Below are 16,874 nucleotides of genomic sequence, written 5' to 3'. Positions count from 1 at the left end.
GGGGTGTTGAATTTTGAAAAGGAACAGTTGTGTGTTGTGTGATCTGTCTAATGAAAAAGTAGGGGAAAGAATTACTGCAGACTAATGGTCCAGTTGCTTGTTGAGCATGGAGAAAACCAGGAAAAGCACTGCAAAAAAGGGTAGCCTAAATATATCAACACTAAATTTGAGGAGAAAATTACTTAAAACTAGTGAAATTATCTGTCCATGCAGCAAGTTAATTTTACTTGATTAGAAATCTTGAAATAAGATTTTTAAATCTAGAAATAAGTAGTCCCAGATAAGTATTCAAAAGGATTAAAATAGGTTAAAAATGCTGATTTTTTTTTAGATCAAATTACTTGAAATCAAACTTAATACAGTCCAACAATAAGTGAAATATACTCAATATAAGCAAATAATTCTCTTTTTATTTTTTTGTATTCTTAATTATAGCAAATTAAGGCTTAAGAACAAGAAAAATATTGCAAATTTAAGTAAAAATTATGTAGTATTAGTGCAGTATGATTATGGTCATACAGGACCAGGGTGAGCCACACAAGCTGGCTCCTCCCTGACCTCCAGAATGCGCATAGTTGCCAGTTCAGGACCCAGCAGAGATCCTCGCCCTTTGTCTGCTGCTCCATCCTTGTGGTTTTTCACATATCTTTGGTGGGCCTCTATGGGAGCCGAGTACCGTGGTGTCCAGAACCCCCCTGCGTGTGACCCCGGCCCCCTCCTCCGACTGGCAGCATGCAGCGCCTCCTGCAGCAAAGGTTTTATTAGCTTTTTGAGTGCATGCAAGGGCACTGTCACCTGCTTCCCCACCAGCAGGTTGCAGGAGGTCCATAGGGCGGCCTGCATGCTGTTCAGGGTCAGCCAGAGCATGGTAAATTCAGCTGCTGGTAACTTTTTGATGCCCTGGCCCACCCTGTTTACTGCTAGCCAGTAAACTTGCAGATGAACCTCCCCTGCTGGCAGGCTCGGGCATTCTAGGGGGCCGGTTATGGCCCACAGATCCCTTGCCACACTACACTCCCAGAGCACATGCCACATGGTTTAGGGCTGGCTGCACCCTGGCCGTGGGCAGATCAGATTTGCCGCCATGCCCTGGGAATGCATCATGGCCCTGACCAGAAGGATCTCATGGACAGCCATCCATGACAGGTCCCTGTGCTTGTTCTGAAGAGCGGGGTGGGCTGCATTCCACCAAACATAGTGTGAGGTCGGGTATGGGGCTCACTTCCTCCCAGTCCTGCAGAAGATAGACAATGCATTAGTTAAAATGGTGACATCTTCTCATCTCATTATCTCTAGCAGCTTTATCCTGTTCTACAGGGTCACAGACAAGCTGGAGCCTATCCCAGCTGACTACAGGTGAAAGGCAGGGTACACCCTGGATAAGTCACCAGGTCATCACAGGGCTGACACATAGACAACCATTCACACTCACACCTAATTTAGCGTCACCAGTTAACCTAACCTGCATGTCTTTGGACTGTGAGGGAAACCGGAGCACCCACAGGAAACCCATGCAGACACATGGAACATGCAAACTCCACACAGAAAGGCCCTCACCAGCCACGGGGCTCAAACCTGGACCTTCTTGCTGTGAGGTGACAGCACTAACCACTACACCACGGTGACACCCACGGTGACACCCACGGTGACATCTTCCTTTTCAAAATCATATTTCTTTAAAAACTTTTCAGTAAAAGCATATTCTTGGCTCAATACAAAAACAACTGGCATTTTAAGATCTGGCTTTAAAATGTTCAGCCGTTTAAGATGTGACCCCATCCAGAACTTGACCATAGCTGCTGTTTTACTGTCTCTGGATGGGAAGTTGGCATAACTGATGTGCAGGGCGATGAATTTGGAACCTAAAAACAGGTGGGGGTCTGGGAGGCCTTTCCTACCATTATCTGGTCTTTTCTTCACCACCACTTGCCGCAGTCTCCCCCACTTGGACTCCCACAGGAAGTAAAAAAATGCCCTCTCCAGATCTAAAAGAAATTGTCTCAGAGGACTAAAAACAGAACAGATGAGTAAAAACAAAGGTAAAATAACAGCTTTTATTATTAAAACCTTTCCCTCCATAGCTTTCTCAGTCCCCAAAACCCTAGCCGTTGTCTGACTTTCCCTCACATGTCAGTCCAGTTGCCATGTCCACGGCCGTCCTCATCAAATTTGAGTCCTAAAACTTTAATATCTTTTTCTTTAAAGTCCAGATCCAGGTTGGTCTGTAAGTTACCCCATGGTCCAAGGAGCTGGGCCTCAGACTTGCTCCTATTGAGCTTAGCGCCTGAGGCTTTTCCATACCACTCAGTCAAGTCCAGAGCTCTTTGAACTGATAAAATGTCCAAACATAAAAGATTGATGTCATCCATGTACAAAGTACAGGTTGCAGTTAGTCCACCTGGCAAGTCTAGTTCTTTGATCAATTTGTCTTTTCTCAAGATCTGCACCAGCAGCTCAATACAGGCTATGAACAGGAGTGGAGATAACGGGCACCCCTGGTGGACACCAGAGCGAACATCAATCACTTTTGTGAGGCGCCCATTTACCAAAATTCTGCTGCAAATATCTTGATACAGCAGACCCACCCACTCTAAAAACCTCCCTGGAAAACCCATCTTTTCCAGTACCTGAAAAAGGTACTGGTGTGAGACCTTATCAAAGGCTTTCTCAAAGTTTAAATTTATAACTAATAGCCAAAAGTTTCTGTCCCTCTCAAAACAGATGGCGTCTCAAACAAGCACTAGGCTGTCCATGATCTTCCTCAGGAGGATGGCACAGGCTTGATCTGGGTGGATCACATCTAAAACTGTCGGCATATGTCATGATAGTTTGCTAAAAAGCTTACAATCAAAATTTAAAAGGATGATCGGTCTCCAGTTCCTCAAGTCTGTCTTGTCACCTTTTTTGCGCAGTAAAGCAACTATCCCTATCCTAAAACTGTCTGGAAATCGAGCCAGTCTTTCAAATTCTTTAAAATCAGTCAAAATGTCATTTGCTAAAACATCCCAAATGGTTTGATAAAATTCCAGAGGGAGTCCATCCCCTCCTGGAGACTTTCCTTGTTTAAAAACTTGAAGACAGTTTTGCAATTCTAAAATAGTAAAATCCTTGACTAATACACCATGATTGTGTATTTTTTTTGTCTAAAAATCTTAAAACTTCCTGCACTGTTTCAGATTGCACAATTTTACTTCTGTAGACGTTTTCATGTTAATTTAAAAAAAACCCAAAAATCCTCTACTATGTTTAAAGGAGATACGCAGAACCTTTATTTTTAATTACATTTCTGAGTGGATAATATCTCCATCCTTGACTTTTGTTTGTTGCAAAAATGGGAATAAAAATATATATATTTTTGAGAGTTAAAATTGACCACAAAGTTGGCATTCGAGCTGCCCCACTGAGCCAGCCAACCAGGCCTGAGTGCGTGACGTCACAGCGGTAACCAGTATTAAGGCAGAGGCCTTTGACAGCTATAGATCAAATTCATATAAAAAAAAAATATGGTGAAAGGGGCTTTTGTGTGTATTTGTGTGTATGTATGTGTGTGGGGGGGGGGTCCATGCAAAAAGCTTGATATTTCTAAAGCTAGCCGCACACTACGCCGATCCACGCGGTACCGAACCGACCCATTTCAGAGCCGACTCCCGACAGGGCACGCACATACCCCCGACTAACTCACAACTGTTGACGAGTGCAGTTGCGATTGAAGCGACACCAAACGAGATTATGCGAACTAAGCATCATAACAAACATTCCGCTAAATATCACGTGACAACTTAATAGCTTTGTGATTGGCTATTGGATATAGTTACTGTTAAATCCAACACTTGAAGATGCTACAGGCTGAATTACAAATGACACAACATGGAATATGTAGCGCACTATCTAGGTTGCATGAGCTATTATTTCGAACCTTAAATAGTGCACTTATATAGGGGAGTTAAAGCGATTTGGAATTCAGCCACACAAATTGAGCAGAGTGGCTTTCCAGCCCACTGTGTCTATGGATAAAGTTTCAGTCTATGGAATTACAGTATATACCTGCATTAGGTGCTACCAACACGTATTTCTCATCTCATCTCATTATCTCTAGCCGCTTTATCCTTCTACAGGGTCGCAGGCAAGCTGGAGCCTATCCCAGCTGACTACGGGTGAAAGGCGGGGTACACCCTGGACAAGTCGCCAGGTCATCACAGGGCTGACACATAGACACAGACAACCATTCACACTCACATTCACACCTACAGTCAATTTAGAGTCACCAGTTAACCTAACCTGCACGTCTTTGGACTGTGGGGGAAACCGGAGCACCCGGAGGAAACCCACGCGGACACGGGGAGAACATGCAAACTCCACACAGAAAGGCCCACGCCGGCCCCGGGGCTCGAACCCGGACCTTCTTGTTGTGAGGCGACAGCGCTAACCACTACACCACCGTGCCGCCCACGTATTTCTCGCGCTAGAAATTGTGTTTAATGATGTCACGTGTTATATGCGAAAGATATGATTGGTTATTGCTAGCGACTCTCGCCGATCAGTCTGGCTCCCGATCAGAGGCGATTCTAGGGTCTGGTGGGGCCCCAAGCAGAAATCCCCCCCCATCCCACCCCACACAACAGAAATTCACTAGGACAAACTCTTTATTTTAATAAAACATCAACAAATTCTAAGCAATATAGTTTTTTATTTCACAAGTTACAAATTGTGAAGTTACGAACACATGCAGTTCAATAAATCAACAACAAATTGTGAACAGTAATGTTTTTTTATTTCACAGGCTACAAAAAGTGAAGTTACAAAAAGTTACAAACAGATGTAAGCATTTTCATAAATGTTTCATAAAAACAACAATTTGTGAGCAGTGTTTTCTATATTTCTTAAGTTACTGTAAGTTTCTGTTCATTTTAACAGACAGTGCAAGGTAAATGCCAATTATATTAAAACAAACAAACAAACAAAACAAAAAACTTTAAAGGCTTTTAGCCTTTGTGTAAGGGATATCTTCACAGTATCTGTTTCCGGGCCTTGGCTTGTGCAAATGCAGTGACCATGTCCTCATTGGCTGACCAATCACACTGTATGGGCATGCATGGCACACCGTGCGGTCTGTTGGAGAGCCAACTTAAGTTAACTAACTTTGCTGTCAAATTAAACCAGGCAGTGACTGTAGTAGTCATTAAAATCAACAAAAGAAAAGTATGGCCATGCTAACACGAGTGAAACTAGACTAGCACCTTTATATAGCACTACATCATTCATTATTATTTCAACTGACTTACCACTGTCTTGCTTTCTTCTCTCCTCTTCCTCTTTTTTCTTTTTCCATTCCCGGGTGGATAGCTCCTCTTCATTTTCTTCTTGACGTCATAATTAGAAGAATAGCTGGTTTATGTACGACAGGCACAATTTTCTATTTGCAGGTTAATACGCGCAATGACTTTTCAAAACGCAAGTGTCAAATCTCGACTCTCTTTCACCACCTAGTGGATCAGGGGCCCCAAGCAGCTGCCTGCCTTGACTGGTGACAAGATGCGCCTCTGCTCCCGATTAGTTTTTCGAATCGGCTGTAAGATGAGTCGGTACCATCGAAAACTAATCTTTACGCCTGACTCGCGACTTCAGTTGGCTCGGTATGCTGAAAATCGGCGTAGTGTGCGGCTAGCTTAACATTTGACCACCAAAAATTTACAGCTCTATCAGAGCAAAGCCTGCAAAAATAAGTTGATCTCATTAACATTCCTCTCCACAGAAATCTTTCGTAAAAGGTGAAAGATTTATGCTTCAATGAAGAGAAACCTGAGCTACACTTAACACTGGATCAGGCTAGTGAAACTGTATAGAGTGTTTTCACGTGACGTCATCAAACCGGAAGTTGGCCATATTGGAGGCATTGGACACATCAACAGCAAAGCAATCTTTGTGAATGTTTCGATAAACAAACCAAATAATGGTGAATTACTGCACAGTTTTGGGTTGCCACAATTGCTCAGATTGTGAGAAACATCTGCACTTCTACCGATTACCTAAAATAATCAAAAATCAGCTGGAGGAAACCAGAAAATTGTCAGAGGAGTGTCATCATCTCTGGCTTGCCACACTAAACCAGGATCTGACCGACAAAAATCCGCACAACATAAGAGTGTGTTCAGTTCACTTTGTATCAGGTATGAGTTGTTTTTTTTTTCAAGTTTTGATCTATGTCTTAAAATTAAACATAACACCATATTTCTCCTGTCTAGCCGTGATGGTGCTTCTGTATGTTCTCTTGAGAGTAAGCTAAAGTTAAAAATCACAATCAGCCATCTGCTGTCAGCTGAGGTAGGCCCACAGGGGATGTGCACTCATGATCTACAGTATATCACTGTACATGTAATGTACACAGTACACACCTTTGTTTTCACCAGATATTTGTCACCAAATTTCCATGCTTTTCGTTCCCTGACCCAGCCACAGCACATCTGGTTATAGGCTTCTAGTCCCTTGAAACACTTCAGATACTCAGCAGTGTATGACTTGGCCAAAAAAAAATTAAGTTCGAACATTCTTGACCCATCCAGCTTCTGTCATGTTGCTGCACCAGCCAGAAACACATCTACATGGCATGGTGATCAATTGGCTCAAAATGGAGGATTGGAGTTGCAGTCAGCTCTGTGTTTTAGTATAGCGGAAATGGCCATGAGACCGATAGACTTCACGTTACGGACGTGAAGGTCATTCACGCAAACCGCTACCTATAGAAATCACTTGAATCATAAAAATTACTATATTAGATTTATTGTTGATGCTTAAAACTATTCCTATGCCATTCTTGAGGTCTCAAGGCGTTTATAACCGAAAGTGAGGCCATGGCTCTGCGTATATGCTTTAAATAAAACAGGGTGCCCACTCACACCTGATTGTCATCCCATTGATTGAAAACACCTGACTCTAATTTCACCTTCAAATTAACTGCTAATCACATACTTGTGCCACTCACAGATATGTAACATTGGATCATTTTCCTCAATAAATAAATGACCAAGTATAATATTTTATCTCATTTGTTTAACTGGGTTCTCTTTACCTACTTTTAGGACTTGTGTGAAAATCTGATGTTTTAAGCCATATTTATGCAGAAATATAGAAAATTCTAAAGGGTTCACAAACTTTCAAGTACCACTGTAGTTAGAGGCTGCTATATCTTAGTCCTTAAACTTTTTTTTTGTCCCAGTCTTGATTCATGTAGAATCTTGAATGTTTGCGGTTCAGTAAAAATGCTCCCTTACATTGGGTTAGTGTTAAAATTTATAATCTTGTTGCATTTCATGTTCAATTTCTGGTATTCTTGTCCTTTCACTTCTCCAGAAATGAAGAACGCTCTGCTGCAAGTCTTTTCCTGCTCCACATGTCCCCGTTCCTGTTTTTATGTAATACTTTAGCAAAATGAACTAGGAAATATAGCTGCAAGCAGCAATGCGGGGCCAAGCAGGGTGACCCAGCCTAAGTTGCCATGGCAACAGAAAGAACTGACCAGGCAGACGGTCAGAGGCACGCACGGGAAGTGTTTACAAGCAGAAATGTACCTCCAACCAGATGGTTAGAGGCATGCACGGCTTCACCGTCAAATTCGATTGACTGTGATGGCTGAAATTACTTCAAGTGTACTAGGTGTGTGTGTGTGTGTGTGTGCTAAAAGACTGCTGAGATATGAGCTCAATTATATATGAGCCAAAACACATTTTGGAAAGTTATAGCGCCCCCTAATGGCCAAAGTGCACCAAATGTGGTATGGGCACTTATGGAGGGGTGGGGCATAATCCCACCAAGTTTGGTTAAGAAAGATCAAAGGGCTGCCGAGATATGAGCACACGTCCTGTTTCGCGTCTGCACATCCAAGTTTGATTGGCAGCCACGGCCAAACGCTTATGAAATTCGAAAAACCGGGTAAGTTTTTTGTGCAGCTTAGTGCAACGTTGCCATCTACCAAGTTTGGAAGGAATTGGTCAAAAATTGAGGGAGGAGAAGCATTTTAATTGATTTTCACATAATTCAAAATGGCGGAAAATATACAAGGCGGAATATGACGGGATAGGATGCGTTGGATTCGTTTTGACCCAAGGATTCCAGCGATATACAGATTTTGACGATCAGACATACGGTTCAAAAGTAACAAGCAGAAATGTACATGCAACTTTGGCCTGTTGTTGGCGCTAGAGAGTTTGAGGTGGTGAGTTGAAATTTGCTGACAAGAACCTTGAGCCAGCCTAGAATCAGTGTGCCAAATTTGAAAACCTGTCGTCAGACGGTTCTATGGGTTTCCATAGAATTTCATTGATTTTAACAAAATTCAAAATGGCGGAAAATCCTCAAGGCACAATATGACGTCATAGGGTGCGATAGATTCGTCTTGACCCAAGGATTCCATAGGCAGTGGAATTTTGTTTCTAGCCAAAACGCATCATGAGATATGAGCCAAAAGACATTTTTCCTAGTTATAGCGCCCCCTAGCATCCAATTTGTTCCAAATTCTTTGGGGTCCTTCATGGAGGGGTGGGGCATAAACCCACCAAGTTTCGTTAAGATACGCCAAAGGCCGGCCGAAATATGAGCACACTTCCTGTTTGGCGTCTGCGCCTCCAATTTTGATTGGCTGCCACGGCCAAACGCTTACGAAATTCTAAAAACCGGGTAAGTTTCTTGTGCAGCTTAGTCCAAAGTTGCCATCTACCAAGTTTGGGAGAAATTGATCCAAAATTGAGGGAGGAGAAGCATTTTAATTGATTTTCACAAAATTCAAAATGGCGGGAAAACTATATGGGCGGAAAATGACGTCATGGGGTGCTTTGGATTCGTCTTGACCCAAGGATTCCAGGGATACCAAGTTTTTGAAAATCGGACCAACGGTTCAAAAGTTACAACCAGAAATGTACCTGCAACTTTGACCTGCTGGTGGCGCTAGAGGGTTGGGGGTGGGGACCTAAAAATTGTTGTGGGGAATGCTGAGACTGTCTAGAATGTGTGTGCCAAATTTGAGCATTTTCCTATGTGTGGTTCTATGGGCTGCCATTGACTTCCCATAGGAGAAGAAAGTTGAATAATAATAATAATAATAATAAATAATAACTATAAGAAAACCGACAAACTCATTAGGGGCCTTCGCCAGCTTCGCTGCTTGGCCCCTAATAATAATAATAACTATAAGAAAACCGACAAACTCATTAGGGGCCTTCGCCAGCTTCGCTGCTTGGCCCCTAATAATAATAAGAAAACCTACAAACACATTAGGGGCCTTCGCCAGCTTCGCTGCTTGGCCCCTAATAATAAATATAGCTGCAAGCAGCAATGCGGGGCCAAGCAGTGTGACCCAGCCTAAGTTGCCATGGCAACAGAAAGAACTGACCAGGCAGTTAGTCTAAAGTTACTATGTACCAAGTTTTGGAGAAATTGGTCAAAAATTGAAGGAGGCGAAGGATTTTAATAGATTTTCACATCTTTCAAAATGGTGAAAAATCTACCTGGTGGAATATGACGCCATAGGGCCTGTTGGATTCGTTTTGACGGAAGGATTCCAGAGATAGTGGAATTTTGTTTCTACCCCAAACGCATCATGAGATATGAGCCAAAAATCATTTTTCCTAGTTATAGCGCCTCCTAGCGGCCAATTTGGTCCAACTTTTTTGTGGTGCTTTGGGGAGGGGTGTGGCATAATGCGACCAAGTTTCGTTAAGATACACCAAAGGGCGGCTGAGATATGAGCACACTTCCTGTTTCGCGTATGCGCATCCAATTTTGATTGGCTGCCACGGCCAAACGCTTAGGAAATTCTAAAAACCGGGTAAGTTTCTTGTGCAGCATCGTCCACAGTTGCTATGAACCAAGTTTGGGAGAAATTGGTCAAAAATTCAGGGAGGAGAAGCATTTTAATTGATTTTCACATAATTCAAAATGGCGGAAAATCTACCAAGTGCAATATGACAACACAGGGTGCGTTGGATTCGTTTTGACCCAACCATTCCAGAGATACTAAGATTTTGATGATCAGATGTATGCTTCAACAGTAACAACCAGAAATGTACCTGCGATTTTGACCTGTTGGTGGCGCTAGAGAGTTTGAGGTGGAGAGTTGAAATTTGCTGACAAGAACCTTGAGCCAGCCTAGAATCAGTGTGCCAAATTTGAAAACCTGTCGTCAGACGGTTCTATGGGTTTCCATAGAATTTCATTGATTTTAACAAAATTCAAAATGGCGGAAAATCCTCAAGGCAGAATATGACGTCATAGGGTGCGATAGATTCGTCTTGACCCAAGGATTCCAGCGGCAGTGGAATTTTGTTTCTAGCCAAAACGCATCATGAGATATGAGCCAAAAGACATTTTTCCTAGTTATAGCGCCCCCTAGCAGCCAATTTGTTCCAAATTTTTTGGGCTCCTTCTTGGAGGGGTGGGGCATAAAGCCACCAAGTTTCGTTAAGATATGCCAAAGGGCGGCCGAGATATGAGCACACTTCCTGTTTGCCGTCCGCGCCGCCAATTTTGATTGGCTGCCACGGCCAAACGCTTATGAAATTCTAAAAACCGGGTAATTTTCTTGTGGAGCTTAGTCCACAGTTGCCATCTACCAAGTTTGGGAGAAATTGGTCCAAAATTGAGGGAGGAGAAGCATTTTAATTGATTTTCACAAAATTCAATATGGCGGGAAAACTATATGGGCGGAAAATGACGTCATGGGGTGCTTTGGATTCGTCTTGACCCAAGGATTCCAGGGATACCAAGTTTTTGAAAATCGGACCAACGGTTCAAAAGTTACAAGCAGAAATGTACCTGCAACTTTGACCTGCTGGTGGCGCTAGAGGGTTGGGGCTGGGGACCTAGAATTTGTTGTGGAGAATCATGAGACTGTCCAGAATGTGTGTGCCAAATTTGAGCATTTTCCTATGCATGGTTCTATGGGCTGCCATAGACATCCCTAAGGAGAAAGTTGAATTGTCTATAATAATAATAATAAAAATATAGCTGCAAGCAGCAATGCGGGGCCAAGCAGTGTGACCCAGCCTAAGTTGCCATGGCAACAGAAAGAACTGACCAGGCAGACAGTTAGTCTAAAGTTACTATGTACCAAGTTTGGGAGAAATTGGTCAAAAATTGAGGGAGGAGAAGGATTTTAATAGATTTTCACAAATTTCAAAATTTTGGAAAATCTACCTGGTGGAATATGACGCCATAGGGCGTGTTGGATTCGTTTTGACGGAAGGATTCCAGAGATAGTGGAATTTTGTTTCTGCCCAAAACGCATCATGAGATATGAGCCAAAAATCATTTTTCCTAGTTATAGCGCCCCCTAGCGGCCTATTTGGTCCAAATGTTTTGTTTTCCTTTGGGGTGGCGTGGGGCATAAAGCCACCAAGTTTCGTTAAGATACGCCAAAGGACGGCCGAGATATAAGCACACTTCCTGATTGGCGTCTGCGCATCCAAATTTGATTGGATGCCACGGCCAAACGCATAAGAAATTCTAAAAACCGGGTAAGTTTCTTGTGCAGCTTCGTCCATCCTTGCCAAGTACCAAGTTTGGGAAAAATTGGTCAAAAATTGAGGGAGGAGAAGCATTTTAATTGATTTTCACAAAATTCAAAATGGCGGAAAATCTACCAGGTGGAATATGACGAGACAGGGATCGTTGGATTCGGACTGAAGGAACGATTCCAGCGATACTAAGCTTTTGACGATCAGACCTATGGTTCAAAAGTAACAAGCAGAAATGTACCTGCGACTTTGACCCGTTGGTGGCGCTAGAGAGTTTGATGTGGTGAGTTGAAATTTGGTGACAAGAACCTTGAGACAGCCTAGAATCAGTGTGCCAAATTTGAATACCTCTCGTCTGACGGTTCTATGGGTTGCCATAGAATTTCATTGATTTTAACAAAATTCAAAATGGCGGAAAATCCTCAAGGCAGAATATGACGTCATAGGGTGCGATAGATTCGTCTTGACCCAAGGATTCCAGAGATAGTGGAATTTTGTTTCTGCCCCAAACGCATCATGAGATATGAGCCAAAAGACATTTTTCCTAGTTATAGCGCCCCCTAGCAGCCAATTTGTGCCAATTTTTTTGGGTTCCTTCCGGGAGGGGTGGGGCATAATCTCACCAAGTTTCGTTAAGATACGCCAAAGGGCGGCTGAAATATGAGCACACTTCCTGTTTGGCGTCTGCGCAGCCAAATTTGATTGGCTGCCACGGCCAAACGCTTATGAAATTCTAAAATCCGGGTAAGTTTCTTGTGCAGGTTAGTCCACAGTTGCCATCTACCAAGTTTGGGAGAAATTGCTCAAAAATTGAGGGAGGAGAAGCATTTTAAGTGATTTTCACAAAATTCAAAATGGCGGGAAAACTATATGGGCGGAAAATGACGTCATGGGGTGCATTGGATTCGTCTTGACCCAAGGATTCCAGGGATACCAAGTTTTTGAAAATCGGACCAACGGTTCAAAAGTTACAAGCAGAAATGTACCTGCAACTTTGACCTGCTGGTGGCGCTAGAGGGTTGGGGGTCGGGACCTAAAAATTGTTGTGGGGAATGCTGAGACTGTCTAGAATGTGTGTGCCAAATTTGAGCATTTTCCTACATACGGTTCTATGGGCTGCCATAGACATCCCTAAGGAGAAAGTTGAATTGTCTATAATAATAATAATAATAAATATAGCTGCAAGCAGCAATGAGGGGGCCAAGCAGCCCATGAGCCTAGTCGTCAGGCTCGCAGAATGCATTTGGGCCAGACAGATGGTCACGAGCACACACAAGAAGTTTCATGTCGATATACCATCGTTTGACTGAGATACAAGGTCATTTGTTGTTCGGCGGCTTCATCATCAAATTCGATTGACTGTGATGGCTGAAATTACTTCAAGTGTACTTGGTGTGTATGTGTGTGTGTGTGTGTGTGTGTGTGTGTGTGCTAGAAGACTGCTGACATATGAGCTCAATGACATATGAGCCAAAATATATTTTGTATAGTTATAGCGCCCCCTAATGGCCAATGTGCACCAAATTTGGTAGGAGAGCTTGCGGAGGGGTGGGGCATAATCCCACCAAGGTTGGTTAAGAAATGTCAAAGGGCTGCCGAGATATGAGCTCACATCCTGTTTGACATCTTCGCAGCTGAGTTTCATTGGCTGCTGCGGCCAAACAGTTTAAAAATTTCAAAAGACTGAGGATAAATTTTGTGCGGCTTGGTGCAATGATGCTATCAACCAAGTCTGGGCAAATTTGGTCAAAAATTGAGGGAGGAGTAGCAATTTACATGATTTTAACAAATTTCAAAATGGCGGAAAATCTACCAGGTGCAATATGACGAGATAGGATAGGTTGGATTCGGTTTGACCGATGGATTCCAGCAATACTAAGATTTTGACAATCAGCCGTACGGTTCAAAAGTAACAAGCAGAAATGTACTTCCAACTTTGTCCTGTTGGTGGCGCTAGAGAGTTTGAGGCGGTGAGTTGAAATTTGCTGACAAGAACCTTGAGCGAGCCTAGAATCAGTGTGCCAAATTTCTCAACCTCTCGTCTGACGGTTCTATGGGTTGCCATAGAATTTCATTGATTTTAACAAAATTCAAAATGGCGGAAAATCCTCAAGGCTGAATATGACGTGATAGGGTGCGATGGATTCGGCTTGAACCAAGGATTCCAGAGATCGTGGAATTTTGTTTTTAGCCCAAACGCATCATGAGATATGAGCCAAAATTCATTTTTGCTAGTTATAGCGCCCCCTAGCGGCCAAGTTGGTCCACGTTTTTTGGGGACCTTTCTGGTGGTGTCTGTCATAATGCCACCAAGTTTCGTTAAGATCTGCCAAAGGGCGGCCGAGATGTGAGCACACATCCTCTTTCGCGTCTGTGCAGCCAAATTTGATTGGCTGCCACAGCCAAACGCTTATGAAATTCGAAAATCCGTGTAAGATTCTTGTGCAGTTTCCTCCACCGTTGCTATGGACCAAATTTGGGAGAAAATGGTCAAAAACTGAGGGAGGAGTAGCATTTTAATTGATTTTCACATAATTCAAAATGGCGGAAAATCTACCAGGTGCAATATGACGAAACAGGGCGCGTTGGATTCATTTTGACCCAAGCATTCCAGAGATACTAAGCTTTTGACGATCAGACGTATGGTTCAAAAGTAACAACCAGAAATGTACCTGCGAATTTGACCTGTTGGTGGCGCTAGAGAGTTTGAGGTGGTGAGTTGAAATTTGGTCACAAGACCCTTGAGGGTGCCTAGAATCAGTCTGCCAAATTTGAAAACCTCTAGTCATACGGTTCTATGGGTTGCCATCGAATTTCTTTGATTTTAACAAAATTCAAAATGGCGGAAAATCCTCAAGTCAGAATATGACGGCATAGGGTGCGATGCATTCGTCTTGACCCATGGATTCCAGAGATAGTGGAATTTTGTTTCTACCCAAAACGCATCATGAGATATGAGCCAAAAGACATTTTTCCTAGTTATAGCGCCCCCTAGCAGCCAATTTGTTCCAAATTTTTTGTTGCCCTTTGGGGAGGGGTGCTGCATAAAGCCACCAAGTTTCGTTAAGATAGGCCAAAGGGTGGCCGAGAAATGAGCACACTTCCTGTTTTGCATCTGCAAGCCAAATTTGATTGGCTGCCACAGCCAAACGCTTAGGAAATTCTAATTACCGGGTAAGATTCTTGTGCAGATTAGTCCCCAGTTGCCATCTACCAAGCTTGGGAGAAATTGTTCAAAAATTGAGGGAGGAGAAGCATTTTAATTGATTTTCACATAATTCAAAATGGCGGAAAATCTACTGGGTGGAATATGACGAGACAGGGCGCGTTGGAGTCGCTGTGACACAAGCATTCCAGCGATACTAAGATTTTGATGATCAGACGTATGGTTCAAAAGTAACAAGCAGAAATGTACCTGCAACTTTGACCTGTTGGTGGCGCTAGAGAGTTTGAGGTGGTGAGTTGAAATTTGGTGACAAGATCCTTGAGGCAGCCTAGAATCAGTTTGCCAAGTTTAAAAACCTCTAGTCAGATGGTTCTATGCGTTGCCATAGAATTTCATTGATTTTAACAAAATTCAAAATGGCGGAAAATCCTCAAGGCAGAATATGACGTCATAGGGTGCGATGGATTCGTCTTGACCCATGGATTCCAGAGATAGTTGAATTTTCTTTCTAGCCAAAACGCATCATGAGATATGAGCCAAAAGGCATTTTTCCTAGTTATAGCGCCCCCTAGCGTCCAATTTGGTCCAAATTTGTTGTGGCCCTTTGGGAAGGGGTTTTGCATAATGCCACCAAGTTTCGTCAAGATTGGCCAAAGGGCCACCGAGATATGAGTGCACTTCCTGTTTTGCGTCTGCGCAGCCAAATTTGATTGGCTGCCACGGCCAAACGCTTGTGAAATTCAAATCACCGGGTATAACTTTTGTGCAGGTTAGTCCACTTATGCTATCTTCCAAGTTTGGGAGAAATTGGTAAAAAATTGAGGGAGTTGAAACATTTTAATTGATTTTCACACAATTCAAAATGGCGGGAAAAGTATATGGCGGAAAATGACGTCATGGGGTGCCTTGGATTCGTCTTGGCCCAAGGATTCCAGGGATACCAAGTTTTTGAAAATCAGACCAACGGTTCAAAAGTTACAAGCAGAAATGTACCTGCGAATTTGAGCTGTTGGTGGCGCTAGAGGGTTTGAGGTAGAGGCCTGAAATTTGCTGAGAGGAATGGTGAGAGTGTCTAGAATCAGTGTGCCAAATTTCACAACTTTTTACCAGACGGTTCTATGGGCTGCCATAGACTTGCAGAGGCGGAAGTGGACTGAATAATAATAATAAATATAGCTGCAAGCAGCAATGCGGGGCCAAGCAGTGTGACCCAGCCTAAGTTGCCATGGCAACAGAAAGAACTGACCAGGCAGACGGTCATAGGCACGCACAGGAAGTGTTTACAAGCAGAAATCTACCTCCAACCAGATTGTTAGAGGCATACACGGCTTCACCGTCAAATTCGATTGACTGTGATGGCTGAAATTACTTCAAGTGTACTAGGTGTGTGTGTGTGTGTGTGTGTGTGTGTGTGTGCTAAAAGACTGCTGAGATATGAGCTCAATGATATATGAGCCAAAACACATTTTGGAAAGTTATAGCGCCCCCTAATGGCCAATGTGCACCAAATGTGGTATGGGCCCTTTTGGAGGGGTGGGGCATAATCCCACCAAGTTTGGTTAAGAATGGTCAAAGGGCCGCCGAGATATGAGCACACTTCCTGTTTCGCATCTGCACAGCCAAATTTGATTGGCTGCCACGGCCAAACGCTTATGAAATTCAAAAAACCGGGTAAGTTTTATGTGCAGCTTAGTCCAAAGTTGCCATATACCAAGTTTGGAATGAATTGGCCAAAAATTGAAGGAGGAGAAGCATTTTAATTGATTTTCACAAAATTCAAAATGGCGGAAAATATACAAGGCGGAATATGACGACATAGGATGCGTTGGATTCGTTTTGACCCAAGGATTCCAGCGATACACAGATTTTGACGATCAGACATACGGTTCAAAAGTAACAAGCAGAAATGTACATGCAAATTTGGCCTGTTGTTGGCGCTAGAGAGTTTGAGGTGGTGAGTTGAAATTTGCTGACAAGAACCTTGAGCCAGCCTAGAATCAGTGTGCCAAATTTGAAAACCTGTCGTCAGACGGTTCTATGGGTTGCCATAGAATTTCATTGATTTTAACAAAATTCAAAATGGCGGAAAATCCTCAAGGCAGAATATGACGTCATAGGGTGCGATAGATTCGTCTTGACCCAAGGATTCCATAGGCAGTGGAATTTTGTTTCTAGCCAAAAGGCATCATGAGATATGAGCCAAA

The 16,874-nt window shown here is 43.0% G+C and overlaps 1 non-coding gene and 1 pseudogene across 1 annotated transcript; both read right to left on the bottom strand.

The window, feature by feature from the left end:
- Window positions 1-513: 513 nt before the first annotated feature.
- Window positions 514-3,210, bottom strand: LOC132864559 (uncharacterized; annotated as a pseudogene).
- A 2,482-nt stretch (window positions 3,211-5,692) lies between these two features.
- LOC132865128 (U5 spliceosomal RNA) lies at window positions 5,693-5,807 on the bottom strand. Its single transcript, XR_009650298.1, has one exon. It is a non-coding gene; the product is annotated as a U5 spliceosomal RNA (small nuclear RNA).
- Window positions 5,808-16,874: the final 11,067 nt, after the last annotated feature.

Source organism: Neoarius graeffei, chromosome 17 (assembly GCF_027579695.1).
Source record: "Neoarius graeffei isolate fNeoGra1 chromosome 17, fNeoGra1.pri, whole genome shotgun sequence".
NCBI classification, from domain to species: domain Eukaryota; kingdom Metazoa; phylum Chordata; class Actinopteri; order Siluriformes; family Ariidae; genus Neoarius; species Neoarius graeffei.
The sequence above is the reverse complement of the archived record's forward strand: the minus strand, read 5'-3'. Positions and strand labels throughout refer to the sequence as shown.